The sequence below is a fragment of the Mustela lutreola genome, chromosome X (genome assembly GCF_030435805.1).
Source record: "Mustela lutreola isolate mMusLut2 chromosome X, mMusLut2.pri, whole genome shotgun sequence".
Classification (NCBI taxonomy): Eukaryota; Metazoa; Chordata; class Mammalia; order Carnivora; family Mustelidae; genus Mustela; species Mustela lutreola.
Genome location: NC_081308.1, coordinates 94,955,266 through 94,968,176, shown reverse-complemented (window position 1 = coordinate 94,968,176; position 12,911 = coordinate 94,955,266).

Genomic DNA, 12,911 nt, shown 5'->3' with positions numbered 1-12,911 from the left:
AGATTTTTTAGAGTGGTTCCACCATGAATGTTGGTTGATATTTTCATCTGTTGTTAGTGAGACAAAAATGAAACAACAGAAACTGATATAGGAACCTCACTCACTTGTCAGTAATATGAGTAACTTATTTGCTGACTCAGAGAATAGTTTTCAAATACTGGAAGAATATTTCCATCATATTTTATGCAATTCGGAAATGCAATAGCTACAGACACAGCACAAATTTAATTTCAACCTGCATTATTAATATTTTCTTCATTACTTTTTTTCAGTCTAAACGATCACCAACACAATAAGTCAAACTCTGATTTACAGAATATACAAATTTCTGTGTTTTAAATTGTGGCCAATTTCAAACTGGCAATATAACATCATTTCCCAAAATGCATAGTAGTAGCACACCATTATTCAACATTTCCTTCATTCCCATAGGATAGAAGTGAATAATCTCAAGAGCATAAATAATAGTAAAATGTAGTAAAATTAAGAAGTGACAAGTTTTGAATGTTTATTAACTTTATTTTAATATAATTTATTTAATTGTAATTTTATATAATTTAATTTTTTAAATGGCTATTTTTAACAACCAGATAGCAAATTTCCTGAAAATGTAACAATTAGTTCTCATTAGCTGATATGAGCTGCTCCTGAACACCACTGGTAAATTCAAAGAATGTAGAAGGAAAAAAATAATGAAGGTGAAAGCAGAAATTAATAAAATGTCAAATAGACAAACTATCGAGATGATTAACAAAACAAAAAGCTGGTTCTTGGCAAAGGTTAAAGTAATAGTCAAAAAAATTTTTTAAGATTTTATTTATTTGACAGAAAGAAACACAGAAAGAGGGAGAACACAAGCAGAGGGGATGGGAGAAGGAAAAGCAGGCTTCCCACTGAGCAGGGAGCCCAATGTAGGCCAAAACCCAGGACCTTGGGATCATGACCTGAGCCGAAGGCAGATGCTTAACAACTGAGCCACCCAGGCACCTCAATGGTCAAGTATTTGGTAAGACTGATAAAGAAAAAAGAAAAGGTACAAATAGACAGTATTAGGATGTAAAATTGGACAAATGCATACATATAGAGAGTTTTTAATCATTAAAGAATAATATGTATGCTAATGATTTATGCCAATGATTAGAAGGAATGGATAACTTTTCTAGAAAAATATAATCTAACACAACTGACTCCAGAATAAATAAAAAATATAAACGAAAAATATAAATACACCAACAATCATGAAAGCAATTGTAGTTGTAATTGAAAATATACCTCAGGAAAAAAAAATCTGTCCAGTTTTTGTAGGTGAGTTTTACTAAATCCTTAAGGAACTGATAATCCCATCTTTTAGAAACTCTTCTATGGAATAGAAAAAGAGGGAAAGATACCCATTTCATTTTATTAGTTGGTATAACCTTGATACCAAAAATGAACAAAAATGAGTAAGGAAAGTGTAGATCAGTCTCATGTACAGAAGTAAAAAGCAAAATCTTAAATTTAAAAAAATGTACAAATCAAATCTCCCAATAGAAACACACAACAAGTGCAGAAATAGACCCTCAACTCTATGGTCACCTAATCTCCGACAAAGCAGGAAAGAATATCCAATGGAAAAAAGACAGCCTCTTCAATAAATGGTGTTGGGAAAATTGGACAGCCACATGCAGAAAAATGAAATTGGACCATTTCCTTACACCACACACGAAAATAGACTCAAAATGGATCAAGGACCTTAATGTGCGAAAGGAATCCATCAAAATCCTTGAGGAGAACACAGGCAGCAACCTCTTCAACCTCAGCCGCAGCAACATCTTCCTAGGAACATCGCCAAAGGCAAGGGAAGCAAGGGCAAAAATGAACTATTGGGATTTCATCAAGATCAAAAACTTTTGCACAGCAAAGGAAACAGTTAACAAAATCAAAAGACAACTGACAGAATGGGAGAAGATATTTGCAAACGACATATCAGATAAAGGACTAGTGTCCAAAATCTATAAAGAACTTAGCAAACTCAACACCCAAAGAACAAATAATCCAATCAAGAAATGGGCAGAGGACATGAACAGACATTTCTGCAAAGAAGGGAAATACAAATCAAAACCACAATGAGATATCACCTCACACCAGTCAGAATGGCTAAAATCAAAAAGTCAGGAAATGACAGATGCTGGCGAGGATGTGGAGAAAGTGAAACCCTCCTACACTGTTGGTGGGAATGCAAGCTGGTGCAGCCACTCTGGAAAACAGCATGGAGGTTCCTCAAAATGTTGAAAATAGAACTGCCCTATGACCCAGCAATTGCACTACTGGGTATTTACCCTAAAGATACAAACGTAGTGATCCAAAGGGGCACGTGCACCCGAATGTTTATAGCAGCAATGTCCACAATAGCCAAACTATGGAAAGAACCTAGATGTCCATCAACAGATGAATGGATCAAGAAGATGTGGTATATATACACAATGGAATACTATGCAGCCATCAAAAGAAATGAAATCTTGCCATTTGCGACAACATGGATGGAACTAGAGCGTATCATGCTTAGTGAAATAAGTCAAGCAGAGAAAGACAACTATCATATGATCTCCCTGATATGAGGAAGTGGTGATGCAACATGGGGGCTTAAATGGGTAGAAGAAGAATCAATAAAACAAGATGGAAATGGGAGGGAGACAAACCACAAGTGACTCTTAATCTCACAAAACAAACTGAGGGTTGCTGGGGGGAGGGGGGTTGGGAGAAGGGGGTGGGATTATGGACATTGGGGAGGGTGTGTGCTTTGGTGAGTGCTGTGAAGTGTGTAAACCTGGTGATTCGCAGACCTGTACCCCTGGGGATAAAAATATATGTTTATAAAAAATAAAAAATTAAAAAAAAAGAAACACACAACAACAGTCATCGTGACCAGGTTTATCCAGGAATACAAGGATAATTTGACATTAGCACACCTATCAAGTCTCTGCATTAACAAATGCACTGAGCACTTACCATTGCAGTTCCCATGTTGGTCAGCTATCTCTAGTAGAGCAGATTAATGTGGCCTCAGGTATAAATTATGTGGCCAATAATTTAGAAAATGTGGTTTTTTTCCCTGTTCCATTCAGAAAAGAGTATCAGAAAGAGAACACTCATGTAGAATGGACAAAAACATATATTTATAGCACATATATATTTACAGGTTTATGTGAACTCTTTTGGTCTCTGTCCTAAGACAATTTGAAGATACTTGGAGTGTACGCACCTTTCAGGACATCGCACAGAAATATGGCATTGTGGACATCATGCTGATTAGGCAACCTAAACAAAGAGGAGACTAATACACTCAAGGACTTGTCAGGACACATGTACTGCATTCCATGAAAGACAAATCCTAGAAAGATTCAGAGACTTGTCAATTTGTTACAGTTTTTAGGGGTTCAGTGGTAAAGAACATGCCAAGACATCCCTTCCATAGCAGAAGAGAATATGTAATACTTTGCCTTCTTTATCATAAAAATGGAAGTACAACACTTGATAGTTTTTTTGGTGGGGGGGAGCTCTAGAGTTAACACATTCCACAGTGGCCCATACAGTTGGTGACATAAAAGGCTGATAGCTTTGAGGGGAGCTAGGAAAAAAAATTGGGCTCTGCAACAGGTCAAGGCTGAAAGACCCTATGTTACTGGAGATGTCAATGGTGGAAAAAGTTAATGGCAAAACCACAGTGCATGGCTCTAATGTTCTGGAGGAAGACCACACTACCCGCATTAATTAAATATTTTGAGAAACATCTGTTAGAATTTTGCTGGAGCCTGGTAGAGATGGAAAGCTTAACTATGGGACATTAAATGACAATGTATTCAGAACTGCTCAGGAGCTGACTGAGTTCTGTCATGTTCACCAAGTCATAAAGTCAGTAAGATCCAGTAGTCATCCATCATAAGACAAAATTGTATTCTGGGATGGAGACAAAACAAAACCAGAGGATACAATTAAGCTTCATTAGCAGGCAGAGCAGACCCCTATGTCAACAACCAGGATTGTGTCATTACTCCTCCTTCAGCTTGTGCCCATCAGAGGCTGGGCATAGATATCTTAGCAATAAATATATCACAGTATGTATGTAGAACATCTCTATGCAAAATCTTAAAAAACTTTTTTGAAAGACATAAAGGATCTAAATAAATCAGGGTATACATGACAGTCTTCTCAAGACTCATCCATGAATATAAATCAATGCCAAACAAAATTCCAACAGTACTTTTTGGTATCACTTGACAAATTTATTCTAAAATGTGTATGGAAAGATAAATGTCCAAAAACAGCCAAGAAAATCCTAGACTACCAAAGACATTGTCAACAAAATAGCATGAATTTTTGTAAAACCAAAGTAGTTTGGCACAGAATTAGTCAAATAGATCAATAGGACAGAAAAGAAAGTCCAGTAATACATTCATGTGTATACTAGAATTTTCTGTATGATACAGATGGTTTTACAGACCTGAGAAAGGACAAACTTTAAATGGGATTCAGATAATTGGCTTTACATCTGGAAAAAATCAACTAGACTCCTTTCACCATACAGGGAAGTAAATTCTAGATATATTTAAAATCCACATATGAAAGACAAAATTTTAATGTTAACTAACTGGGACTAAAATAAAAACTTTAAAAAAAAGAAAAACAAAATTTAATTTATTAAAATAAAATATAAGTGGATGAAAAGATGAATATTGTTATGACCTCAGGATTACTTAAAACACAAAAACCTCCAAAGATTAAGGAAATATTGATAGGTTTGACCAAACTTAAAACTTCTATATAGTAATAGGTAGTGCATACTAAATAAAATGTAACAAACAGGAAAGCAAAAAACAGGAAAAGGTATCTGCAACATATGTAATGAACAAATTAGTATCCATAATATATAAAGAATTTCTGATCAACAGGAAAATTACAAGTATCACAAGAGAAAGAAAGGATGAACAAATGTTATGAATAGGTAGTTCATGTGAGAGAAAATCTGGCAAGAAAGAAGAGAGAGATTCAAATTTATTTGTAATCAGATAAAATAAACTTAAAAAAGCATAAATTGGATGTCATTTAACACCCATCAGATTGATAAAGCTTTAAAAATCTGGTAATATAAAGAAGATGAGAATGTAAGGCAGTATAGCTACTTTGAAGTACAACTTGGCATTGTCTAGTAAAATTTTAAAATATGCATGCCATACAAATCAGCAATTCCTTTTCTGCATACATAACCTAGAGAAACTCTGGTACATATGCACCAGAAAAAAATGTAAAAGGATGTCTACTTCAGCACCTTTTTTTTAAAAGATTTTATTTATTTATTTATTTGACAGACAGAGATCACAAGTAGGCAGAGAAGCAGGCAGAGAGAAAGGAGGAAGCAGAGCAGAGCAGAGAGCCCCATATGGGGCTTGATCCCAGAACCCCGGGATCATGACCTGAGCCGAAGACAGAGGCCCTAACCCACTGAGCCACCCAGGCACCCCTCAGCACCTTTTTAAATAGTGAAAAATAAGGAAAAAATCTTATCAGATATCAATATAGGAATATATGTATGATTTGTGGTATAGTCATACAATAAAATGAATGAGTTAGATCTGTGTATATCGACGTGTACACATCTCAAAAACAATGTAGAAACTAACAATATCACTATTATGTCAATTCCAGTATTTTTTTAAATTTTAAAGTAAAATATACATAACATAAAACAATCATTTTTAAAAAGATGTTATGTGTTTATGTGAGAGAGAGAGAGCATGAGCAGGGGAAGTGGCAGAGAGAGGAAGAAGCAGGCTCCCCACTGAGCAGGGAGCCTGGCACAGGGCTTGATCCCAGAACACTGAGGCATATATTTAACCAACTGAACGACCCAGAGCCCCAAAACCAATCAGTTTTAAGTGTACAAATAACATTTAGTATATTCTCAAAGTTGTGCAATTATAACCTCATTCTAGCTCCAAAATATTTTCATAACCCTAAAGGAAACCCATACCCATTAAGCTGTCACTCTTATTCCCACCAGACCCCTGAGAACCACTTACTGACTTTCTGACTCCATGTATTTACCTATTCTGGACATTTCATATATATGGAATCATATAATCTATGACATTTTGTGTCTAGTTTCTTTCAATCCACATAATGTTTTCAAGGTTCATCCATGGTATAGCATGTATCAATTTGATTCCTTTTTATGGATGAATACTATTGCATTGTGTAGGTATACCACTTTTGCTTATCCATTCATTAGTTGATGGTTGTTTCCATCTTTGGGCTATTTCAAATAGTGCTCTTATGAACATTCATAACTGTACAACTGTTTGAGTACCTATTATAAATTCTTTTCAATATATACCTAGGAATGGAATTTCTGAATCATGTGGTAATTCTGTGTTGGACTTTGTAAGGAACCAAACTGATTTCCACAGTGGATGCACCATTTTGCATTCCCACTAGCAATATGAAAGGGTTCCAGATTTCTCCAAAGTCTTGTTAACACTTGCTATTCCTCCCTCCTTTTTTCTTATTATAGACTTCAGTAGGTGTTAAGAGAGAGCTCATAGTGTTGGTTTTTTTTTTTTAAGATTTTATTTTTATTTATTTGACAGACAGAGATCACAAGTAGGCAGAGAGGCAGGTAGAGAGAGAGGAGGGGGGGAAGCAGGCTCCCTGCTGAGCAGAGAGTCCAATGCGGGGCTCAATCTCAGGACCCTGAGATCATGACCTGAGCCGAAGGCAGAGGCTTTAACCCACTGAGCTACCCAGGCGCCCCGCTCATAGTGTTTTCAATTTGTGTTTTTCTAATGGCTAATGATATTAACTTTTCATATGGTTTTTGGCCATTTGTATATCTACTTTGGAGAAATGTCTATTCAAATCTTTTACCCAGTTTTTAAGTGAGTTGTTTGGGATTTTTGCTGTTGCTCAAATATATTTCTTCATATATTCTAGATCTTAAACCCTCATCAGATGTATGACTTAAAAAATTTTCTAACATTCCATAGATTGTCTTTTCATGTTTTTTTAATGCTCAGTTAGCCATCGTATAGCACATCATTAGTTTTTGATGTAGTGTTCAATGATTCATTAGTTGAGTATAATACCCAGTGCTCATCACAACACGTGCCCTTCTTAATACCCATCACCATGTTACCCCACCACAGCACCCACTCTCTTCAGAAACCCTCAGTTTGTTTCCCCAGATCCATAGTTTCTCGTGGTTTGTCTCCCTCTCTGATTTCTCCCCCTTCAGATTTCACTCCTTTCCCTTATAGTCCTCCATGCTATTGCTATGTTCCACATACGACTGAAACCATATAATTGTCTTTCTGTACTTGACTTACTTCACTTAGCATAATCCCTTCCAGTTCCATCCATGTTGATACAAATGGTGCACCTTTCTGATGGCTGAGTAATAGTCCCTTGTATATATATACCACATCTTCTTTATCTTTTCATCTGTTGAAGGGCATCTCAGCTCCTTCCACAGTTTGACTCTTGTGGACGTTGATGCTATGAACATTGGGTTCATGTGCCCCTTCAGATCACTACAGTTCTATCTTTGGTGTAAATACCCAGTAGTGCAATTGCTGGGCCATATGGTAGCTCTATTTTTAACATCTTGAGGAACCTCCATACTGTTTTCCAGAGTGGCTGTACCAGCTTGCATTCCCACCAGCAGTGTAAGAGTGTAAGAGAGTTACCCTTTCTCCACATCCTCACCAACATTTGTTTTCTGTTTTGTTAATTTTCACCATTCTAACTGGTGTAATGTGGTATCTCATTATGGTTTCGATTTGTGTTTCCCTGATGGCTAGTGTTGTTGAGCATTTCTTCGTGTGTCTGTTAAACATTTGTATGTCTTCTTTGGAGAAGTGTTTGTTCATGTCTTCTGCCCACTTTTTGACTGGATTATTTGTTTTTTAAGTATTGAGTTTGAGAAGTTCTTGATAGATCTTGGATATCAGCTCTTTTTACTTTCTTGCTAATGTCCTTTGATGCACAAAAATGTTTAATTTTACCAAGTAAAATTTATCTACTTTTTTGTCATATCTTCTGTTGTTTGTGCTTTGGAGGTCATCTAATAATCTAATAATCCATTGGTAAATCTAAGGTCATAAAATTTTGTTTTCTTCTAACAGTTTTTAAGTTTTAGTTCTTGTTCTTAGGCTGCTATGTTGAGTTACTTTTGTATGTATTTTGAAGTAGGGATCCAACTTTATTATTTTGCATGTGGATATCCAATTGTCACAGCACCATTTGTTCAAAAAGCAATTACTGATATGAAATGTAACAACTATAACAATATACTCTAGTAAAAGTTGTGTACATATGGTCTCTCTCTCTCAAAACATCTTATTGTACTGTACTCACCCTTCTTGTGTTGATATGAGATGGTAACATGCCTATGTGATAAGAGAAGTGAATGGCATAGGCATTGTGATATAGCATTAGGCTACTATTGACCTTCTGACAACACATCAGAAACAGGATCATCTCCCTGTTACCTTAGTAAACTTGACCATGGGTAACTAAAACCACAGAAAGCAAAACCACAGGTAGGGGGTGGGACTAATATATTTGATTATAATCCATTTTAGTGTGGATCTCTTTGAATTTACCCTGTCTGGAGTTCACTGAGCTCTTCCATATGTGTCTTCATGTATTTGATTAAATGTGGGAAGTTTTTGGCCTTTATTTCTTTAAATATTCTTTCTGCCTATTTCTCTATATCTTTTCCTTCTAGGGCTTCTATTATGCACGCATTGGTATACTTTATAGCATTCCAGTGGTCTCTTAGACTCTAGTCATTGTTCTTCATTTTTTTCCTCAGACTGTATAATCTTAATTGGCCTATCTTCAAGTTGGCTGATTCTTTCTTCTGTCTTTTCAAAATTTCTGTTGAAATCCTATAATAAAATTTTCATGTCTTTTATTGAACCTTTTAGCTTTTAAATGTTGATTTGGTTGATTTATTTATTTTTTTTAATGAGAATTTTTAGGTCTACTTTTTTAAAAATTTCTTTTCAATGTACCAGAAGTCATTGTTTATGCACCACACCCAGTGCTCCATGCAATACATGCCCTCCATAATACTCATGACCAGGCTGACCCAACTTCCCACCCCCTGCCCCTTCAAAACCCTCAGATTGTTTTTCAGAGTCCATAGTCTCTCATGGTTCATCTCTCCCTCCAATTTCCCTGAACTCCCTTCTCCTCTCCATCTCCCCATGTCTATATAATTTCTATCTCTATCTATATTCTCTATTTGGTGAGACATTGTTCTCCTGGTTTTCTTTAGTGCTTTTTCTTTTATTTCCTCTAGCTCTTTAAACTTAATCAAACTTTAAACTTAAAAAAAGTTGATTTGAGGTCTTTGTCTATTAAGTTTTTTTTGCATGGGCCTCCTCTGGGACTGTTTCTATTATTTTCTTTATTTTTCCTATGAATGGGCATATTTTCTTGTTTCTTTGCATGCTTCATAATTTGTTGTTGTTGTTGTTGAAACCTGGAAAATGTTTATGCTGGTAACAATGTGAATCAACAGGAACACTCATCCATTGCTGAAAGGAATACAAAATGATGCAGCCATTTTGGAAGACAGTGTGTCTGTTTCTTACAAAACTAAACATACTCTTACAATTCAATCCAGCAGTCATTCTTCTTGGTATTTATCCAAATGGGTTGAAAGCTTATATCCACATAAAAACCTACACATAGATGCTTATAGCAACTTTATTCATAATTACCAAAATAAGGAAGCAACCAAGATGCCCCTCAATATGGGTGTGGATAAATAAACTGTGGTACACCCAGACAATAGAATATTATTTAGCACTAAAAAGAAATGAGGGACCAACCCATGAAAAGACATGGATAAACCTCAAATGCACATTACTAAATGAAAGAAGCCAATCTGAAAAGACTACATACCATGTGATTCTAACTATATCACATTCTAGAAAAGGCAAAACTGTGGTCACAGTAAAAGGATCCATGATTGCCAGTGGCTGTAGAGAGTGAGGGTGAATTGGTATAGAATAGAGTATTCTTTGGGCAGTAGAACTATTCTTTATAATATTGTAATGGTGTGTTCATAACATTATGCATTTATCCAAACCCACAGAATGCACAACAAACCATAGAGTCATAGAATCCAAGTCATAGAGTTTGGACTTTGGGTGATAATGATACATCAATGTAGAGTTATTGATCATAACAAATATACCACTCTGGTGGAAAAAGTTAATACTGAAAGAAGCTATGTGTACGTGGGAGAAGGAGATATATGAGAACTCTCTGTTCCTAACACTAAATTTTGGTGTGAACCTAAAGTTGCTCTAAAAAATAAAGTCTATTTTTTAAAAACTTTAAAAATACAGAGAAAAGAATGAACAGCATTCAAGTCAGATAGACCTAGAATTTCAGCTATGTTAAATACTAGCTGTGTAACCTTGGACAATTTGCTTAAGTTCCTTGAGCTTCAGTTTTCTTATTTTGTAAATGAAGATATCTCATAGGGCTTCTGCAAGAATTAAATAAGATGGCATCTTCACATAGCTATATTAGCAGTTATTGTTATCATCAGAGACCTATGGAACTAAATGTGTCCTCAAATAATTCAAGGACCTAGAACTACAACTTCTCCTAGTAACTTAATCCAGGATCTAGTTTCTTATCCAATTCAGTGCTTTCTCTTTATATGATGAAGCTTATTTACTCTAGCTTGGACCATCACAGAACTTAGGAACAAGTTTACCATCCTCGTACTAATGCCTCAAGAAAAGTGGGCTAGGTGTCCTTTAGTAATTTTTTTTTTTAGTAATTTGTGTCTTCTGAAAGAGGATAATTCCTACCCTACCTACCCACCTCCCAAGATTGCTGTAAGGATTGCATAAAATGATGTGCCTTATTATTGTTTGATTGCTTAAAGGGCTTTATAAATATAAGGGATTCATAGTTATTTGAAGATATATATGAAACTATCTCTTCACTGTCGCCCTTCAAGCCTACTTGGTCTCTAACCTTGTCCATATTCCTCAGAAAATGTGGAGATTGGTAAAATATTATTTAATAAATTCCCTTATTTCACAAACATGAATTGAGGGCTGACTTTGTGTCAGGCACACTATGAGGCACTAGGGGAACAAAGATTAGTAAAGCATGGTCTCTGCCACCAAGAAACTTCAAGTCTAATAGGAATACAAACATGAAAAATAAATGTGTTATAATATGTTGGGTGTTTGGGGACAGATGTGATATGGCAAAGGAACACAGATGAATAGATAATTTATTCTAAGGGATGTTGTGAAAGACTTCACAGAGAAACAACATTACTGCTGGACATGGAATGAGATGGAGAAAAGAAGAGTATTTTAGACAGAGGAAACCCTATTAAGTAAATTCATGGAGGCATAAAATCATATGGCATGTATGGTGAAAATAATATTCAGGCTTGGTCAGAACTAACGCGAATGAAATAGACTAAAAAGGGGAAGTGATGAATTATATTTGGAAGATATTGACTTTAAGATGCCTATGAAACTTCTCTTTGAGTGTTATAAACCAGTGGGAACATAAATATAGAGAGATTTGACAGTCACCAGTATATAGGTATTAGCTAGATATGATGGGAGAGAGAGAGTGATCATGAATAATATTTGTGTTCTTCTTTGGGCAACTGGGTAGATTATGGTGCCTTCAGTGAGGTAAGTAACATACAGGAGAAGGAGCAGAGTTAGCAGGAGATCATATAGTCTTTTGGACATGTTGATTTTCAGATGCCCATGGGACACCCAAATGAGTATGTTCAGTAGGCATTTGGATATATAGATGTTGTTGTTCTAGGAGGCGATTCTGGTTGGAGATATTGAGGTAGTAGATAGAGTAATGGAAAAGGGTGAAATTGTTCTGGGATAGTGTGAAGATTCAGAATAGGTACAAAGACAGAACCACTGTGATACCAACATTCAGCAACTAGGCAGAGGTGGAATATCCAGCAAAAGAGATCAAGGAAGAACTAGAGAGATATGGTGAGAACCAGGAGGAGTGTCAGAAACCAAGAGAAGAGGGTATTTCAAGGAGGGGAGGTCAACTGTGTGAAATGCCAAAGACTGAGAGATCAAGTAATATGAGGACTGACAAGTGCCCATTGAATATTTATTGAATATCTAATTTTCACTTGCAATTTTCTGGACACAAAAAACTCTGCAAATATCAAACCTGAAAACTAGAAAAAGCACTGACCACCAGTGCCCTGTTTTCACTCATGTGGTCACTAATATGCTTTCCCCAAGTTCATCAATTGCGATGTGTGCCTCAACAGCTTGGTTTCCCCCTTGCCCTTGAACTTTCCAGACAAGGAAATCACCTGACTACTTGTTGGAACACTTGTAATCAATTCAAGCAAAATAAAGAAAAATCAAAAGCTTAGGAACTGACCACATAGGCCTCCCCTGGGTACAGAGGTTTATGTGTGGTGCCTGGACTATGTTAAAAAAAAATTAAAACTGGGTTTGTAACAAAAGGGCTAAAGTGTCAAGTCACTAAAAGCAGAAAACCCCACTTGCAACACAGATGTCTACTCTCACACTGGTTTTATGATGAGAGAAAGTGAAAATTTATAATATGTTTTTATAACATCTTGACAGCCATTGAGCTGGGACCTCTGGGGGGCAGCTCAAAGGTTCTACCTCATTATCCAGGGAGAGAGGGCAAAGGGAGAGAGTGTTTAGTCACAGAACAGGCTTTGTCTTTAAGAATGCCACCTCTCACACCTGCACTCCTTGAGCTCTGTGACTTGGATTTTTTCAATATTTATACCATAACTGAAGCAAAAAGCAAATTGGTCTCTCAGCCCAAGTTCAACAATTGTTATGTACCAAAGGTGGATGAGT